Source organism: Myotis brandtii, unplaced genomic scaffold, assembly GCF_000412655.1.
Source record: "Myotis brandtii unplaced genomic scaffold, ASM41265v1 scaffold1162, whole genome shotgun sequence".
NCBI classification, from domain to species: Eukaryota; Metazoa; Chordata; class Mammalia; order Chiroptera; family Vespertilionidae; genus Myotis; species Myotis brandtii.
The window spans coordinates 762762-769017 of record NW_005354021.1 but is presented as its reverse complement, the minus strand read 5'-3'; positions in this window follow the sequence as shown (position 1 = coordinate 769017).

Below are 6256 nucleotides of genomic sequence, written 5' to 3'. Positions count from 1 at the left end.
TGGGGTGGGCAGATGAATTGGAAACACTGCATCTCTTTATATTGTTATATAACTTTATACTTTTTGGAGTATAGTTTCCTTAATGGCAGTGCATCTGCTAGAGAATGGAATCTGTATCTTTCACTTACTTGGATCCTTATAAGGAATAATGTGCTGGTCATGAAGTCAGATCTCATTAAGTGATTTGTAAACATTTAATGAATGAATATCTGCAATAAGTAAAGTTCTTTTCCTTGTGTCTAAAGCTTGAACCCTTTACACAAAAAGAAGTGAAAATATTCAATGAGAAACTTCTTTCCTGTGGCAGTTCCTAAAAGTTGTCTTTGCACAGTGCCCATATAATTAAATTAAGACAATAATTCAAATAGACAAGAGGAGGTGACATCAAGAAGGAAACTAAAGGCTAAAGGTCACAGTTTGATTCTGGTCAGGGCACATGCCAGGCTTGTGGAATCTATTCCCAAGTGTAGGGTGTGCAGGAGGCAGCCAATAAATGATTCTCTCTCATCATTGATGTTTCTACCTCTTTTTCCCTCTCCCTCTCTGAAATCAATAAAAATATATTTTAAAAAATAAACACTGCCTGCTTCCACTAAGGGTAAACATGCATATCACACCCTATAGAAAGGGAACACACAAACCACCATGTCCTAAGAAACAAAAACAAGACACAACAAAATTAGGGTCTAGTTCTAGATCCCAAATTAAATGAAACCTTGAGCCTTTCTGTAAATTATTTACTCCCAAAGAAAAACAACTCTTCCACTGACTTTTGCAGTGCTGATATCTGAAGATCAGCTTTGCAGATAAGATAATCATCTGAGCCCTGGCTGGGTAGCTCAGTTGGTTGGAGTGTAGTCCTGGGCAGCAAAAGTTGTGGATTCAATCCTGGGTCTTGCTGCATATGGTGCGTATGGGGAGCAACCGATCGATGTTTCTGTGTCGCAATGGTGTTTCTCTCTCTCCCTCTGTCAAGTCAATTAAAAAATCCTTGGGTGGCCCTAACTGGTTTGGCTCAGTGGATAGAGTGTCGGCCTGGGGACTGAAGGGTCCCAGGTTCGATTCCTGTCAAGGGCATGTACCTTGGTTGCGGGCACATCCCCAGTGGGGGGTGTGCAGGAGGCAGCTGATCGATGTTTCTCTCTCATCGATGTTTCTAACTCTCTATCCTGCTCCCTTCCTCTCTGTAAAAAATCAATAAAATATATTTTTAAAAAAATCCTCGGGTGAGAATTAAAAAAACACACACACATAATTATGTGAGAAAAATGCAATTTTTTATTAACTAATTGTTAACTTGGTAACGTTGTATTTTTCTTTTAATGAATGCTTTGTTTATTCTGTTTTGTTTTGTGATGAGCAAGCCTTTGAAAACTGGCCTCCTTAATAACTTTCTTTGCAAGTACATTTTTTCCCCAAATGATTTACCTGTTGACACTGAGTAGACTGCGGTACCAGAGGAGTACTCTTCTCACCTAGACATAATCTTTCTGGCTCTTGCGTTGCCTCTTATGTGGCAATAGAGCTTTACTGACTAAATGTCTTTCTCTATTTCTGTTTCTGTGTCTAGTTAATGGCCAAGTCTGGATGTTGTTCTGATTTTGATTTGTACAACTGCTGCTGGCAATAACATGAAATCTGGCATATTTGTTTGTTTATGACTATTTGGTGTATCCAGTCAGATAGGTACCAGGAATCTTGTCCCAGTTGGCTAGCAGAAGGCAGAGTATGTGACTTCTTTTGTTTGTTTTTTGATTATTTGTTCATTTGTCTGTCTGTTTGTCCTGCCACTCTTTGTTATTTGTCTTGTCAGTGGGGCATTATGAGTTACATAACTAAAAATGTTTTATGTGGCTGTGAACAGAAAATAGCTCTTTGAGATCTGGAACTACTGTAACCAACTGGTGAGTTCTGTGCTCCGTTTCCTTTCAACCCTTGGCTGAAGTTGGAAAGCTATGGCTATTGGTTTTCTGTTTGTATATAAATGAAAAAAACTTTTTTCCTCCCTGCAAATGAAAGGTAGCTAGCTTTTATAATGGTTCGATTTCTGTATCTGTGGCCACACACGCCCTCTCTGAAAACTATTGAAGATTAATTGGTCATAAAAATCTGTCATTTGTGCCCTAGACAGTTTGGCTCAGTGGATAGAGCGTCAGCCTGCGGACTGAAGGGTCCCAGGTTCGATTCTGGTCAAGGGCACACGCCTGGGTTGTGGGCTTGATCCCCCGTAGTGGGTGTGCAGGAGGCAGCCGATCAATGATTCTCTCTCATCACTGACGTTTCTCTCTCTCCCTCTCCCTTCCTCTCTAAAATCAATAAAAAAATTTTTAAAATAAATCTGTCATTTGTATGTAATCAGAAAAGGGGAGAAAATATATACAATGAGGGTGGAAAATGATTTGAAAAAATAAATAAATTGAAGTTCTTGTTAATTATGGAAAACTAGAGGCCTGGTGCACGAATTTGTGCATGGGTGGGGTCTGGCTGGCGACTCTGATGGGTGCCAATCAGGGGCGGGTCCAGCCGGGGGAGGGGCCGTGGGTGGACAATTTGCATATTAGCCTTTTATTATATAGGGTAATTTGGCCTTGCCCAAGTCTGGCCTTTGCCCTTGGCTTCTGGGAGGTAATCTACATCATATTTGATAGGAGTGTCTTTGTTTAGGGTGGGGATTGCTCATTCAGGAAAGACCAAACATGTGATCAACCAGGCCATAAGTTCAACCATATGGGCAATCAATCAATCAATTGGTATGCCTAGATTATTAAGCCCCAACAAAAATCTCTGAAACTGCCCTTGCTGGTTTGGCTCAATGGATACAGCGTCAGCCTCTGTGGACTGAGGGGTCCCAGGTTTGATTCCAGTTAGGAGCACATGCCCGGGTTGTGGGCTCAATCCCCAGTGGGGGGCATGCAAGGGGCAGCCGATCTGTGATTCTCTCTCATCATTGGTGTTTTTTTTTTTTCCCATTGGTGTTTCTATGTCTCTCTTCTCCCTTCCGCTTTCTGAAATCAATAAAAATATTTTTTAAAAATCTCTGAACCTAGTTGGCAATAATCTATGAATATTGTCATACTTCAGGGCTGGGACAGTAAGGACATCCTCACTGATGGGAGAAGACAATGGAAGTTTTGTGTTTGGAACTCTGCCAGGTTTTGCCCTGTGTGTTTCTTCCATTACTGATTTCGATCTGTATCCTTTCCCCGTATAAAATTATGGCCTTTCCAGCTTGGCTCAGTGGTTGAGTGTCAAACTATGAACGAGGAAGTTGTGGTTCGATTCCAAGTCAGGGCACATGCCTGGGTTGTGGGCTCGATCCCCACTGGGGGGCGTGCAGAAGGCAGCTGATGATTCTCTCTCATCAGTGATGTTTCTGTCTCTCTCTCCCTCTCCCTTCCTCATGAAATCAATAAGAAAAAACATATTGAAAAAAAACTTAAAAAAAATTCTTTAGCTTTCTTTTTTTAATTAAAATTCTTTATTATTTAAAGTATTACATCTGTCTCCTTTTTCCTCCATTTATCTCTCCCTGGCTGTTCCCACTCCCAGCAAAAATTTTTTCTTTATAACAATCATTTTTCATGTCTTCATGTCTTATCATACCTCATGAAAATAAATTCTTGTGGGCTTCCTTTGGAGCACGCCCAGAGCTTTCTTCCCCCTTTCTCAAGCATGTACCTATGTTCTCTTTCTCTTAAACTCAAAGAGTCTCAGCAAGACTTGCAACCAGGGGAGCAGCAGGCAGTGGCATTTCGTCCTAGGTAACCCCCTGAACCTGTCTCCAAGGCCCCCTTTTCTCTGACTGTGTCAGAGCTAATAGGAGCCTGCCTTGGCTCACTCCTGTCACTGTGACTTTTATTTCTCAGTCAGTCTATTCTGCCCTATGTGACTCACTTTCCCCCATAACAATTCTGGAGGGCCAAAGCAGAGCATGCCTAGGCTTCTCTCCTGTGGCTTCTTCTATACCTAAGCCCTTCCTTTGTTCTGCTATCCCCAACTTTCATAAATGTAACCTCAAAATAAAAGGGAAAAAAAAACCCAACAAATCCTGAGTTCATTTTCAAACAAGCATGTTTTTTGTTTTTGTTTTTTGTTAATCTGTGGTGGGCAAGCTCAACCAAGGGTTCGGTGAGCCTGAGGGGGGGCGGCGAAGGATGTAGACAGAGAGAATAAGCTGGGTCTAGGTCAGTGATGGCGAACCTATGACAGGCATGTCAGAGGTGACACGCAAACTCATTTTTTTGGTTGATTTTTCTTTATTAAATGGCATTTAAATATATAAAATAAATATCAAAAATATGTCTTTGTTTTACTATGGTTGCAAATATCAAAAAATTTCTATATGGGTACGGTCTTTTTTTTTTTTTAGTTTTATTCATTTCAAACGGGCCGGATCCAGCCCGCGGGCCGTAGTTTGCCCACGGCTGGTCTAGGTGGATCTCCTGTGCCTGGCTAAGGCCACAGAAAGGGATCCAGATGGCAAGCTGAGCCTTTATTTTATAGCCAGAGGTAAACAAGGTAGTGGTCACCATAGTTACAATGTTCTCGTGAATTTCACTTGTTTTGGCAGCACTTGCTGCACCTCCTGCAGCCCATTAGCTACCCAGATAAGATCTAGGGAGCATCATAAGGTCAAGCCTAATTATGCTAAGAGGGCTATGCCCTCTAAGCTGGGACTTGTTTGTGGCTTTGCCAACAACAGGTCAGTCCGAGGCTTAACCCTATAGCCACTCCCTACATTAATCCTTACCTGAGGATATTTTCCCATTGATTTTTAGGGAAGTGGAAGGGAGGAGGAAAGACAGAGAAACATCAATGTAAGAGAAACACATCGATTGGTTGCCTCCTGCAGGGGCCCTGGGCCCCAATGGGGAGGAGCCTGCAACCAAGGTACATGCCCTTGACTGGCATCAAACCCAGGATTCTTCAGTCTGCAGGTCAACGCCCTTTCCACTAAGCCAAACCGGGGCTAGGGCAAGCATTTTTTAAAAATATCATATATATATAATTTCAGAGAAGAAGGGAGAGGGAGAGAGAGATAGAAACATCAATGATGAGAGAGAATCATTGATTGGCTGCCTCCTTCACACCACCTACTGGGGATCGAGCCCCCAATCCGAGTATGTGCCCTTGATCGGAATCGAACCTGGGACCCTTCAGTCTGAAAGCTGATGCTCTAGCCACTGAGTCAAACCGGCTAGGGCAGTGTGTTTTAAAAGAAAACCTATGAAGAATTAGAAGAAACCTATAGAATGTAAGCGCAATGAGAGTAGAGGTTTTATTTGTTTTGTTCATTGCTCAGAGTGGAACACTACTGTAAAAACAAACAAACCTATGTGACATTTACATACAGGTGGGTGGTGGGCAGAATAAACCTAATATCAATGGCCAAAAAGATGGTAAGCCATGAGATGCAGTGGCAAAACATTTTGCAAAACTGTTGCCTGAGATTATTTGAGCAGCAGACCACATGTCTACTGAGCCCTGCGGGAAGGGAGTAGAAAATAGAAACTTAATAGAGGTTATTTTTAGAAGAGAGTGGCAAGATATTATAAGAAAGAGATGAGATCAGGAAAGAAATCCCTTAAGGGTTTGTAAGAAGCAACAGAAAGGAAGAGAGTCTAAAATTTGGGGCCTTACAGCCCCAGCCAGTTTTGCTCAATGGATAGAGCATCAGCCCTCAGACTGAAGTGTCCGGGTTGGAGTCCTGTCAAGGGCTCTGGTTGGGGTCCGTGCAAGAGGCAACCAGTCAATGTGTTTCTCTCACATTGTTGTTTCTCTCTCTCTGTTTCTCCCCTGCCCTTCCTCTCTCTCTCAAATCAAGAAAAACATATATATTTTTTAAAATATATTTTATTGATTTTTTACAGAGAGGAAGGGAGAGAGATAGAGAGTTAGAAACATCGATCAGCTGCCTCCTGCACATCCCCCACTGTTTTTGGATGTGCCCGCAACCCAGGTACATGCCCTTGACCGGAATCGAACCTGGGAACTTTCAGTCCGTAGGCCGACGCTCTATCCACTGAGCCAAACCGGTTTCGGCAAGAAAAACATATTTTTAAAAAAGAAACTACCACTTGTCCAGTTGGGGTGTACTATCAAAGAAAATATCACAATGATCTGAAAAAGCTAATAGTCCTTCCTCCCTCCTCCAATTATATACCTGCATGAGGTTGTATGTTCTTTATATAAACAAATTATAACAAATACAGCAACAATTGAATGAAGTAGATACAACTACCTGGTGTCTTCTATC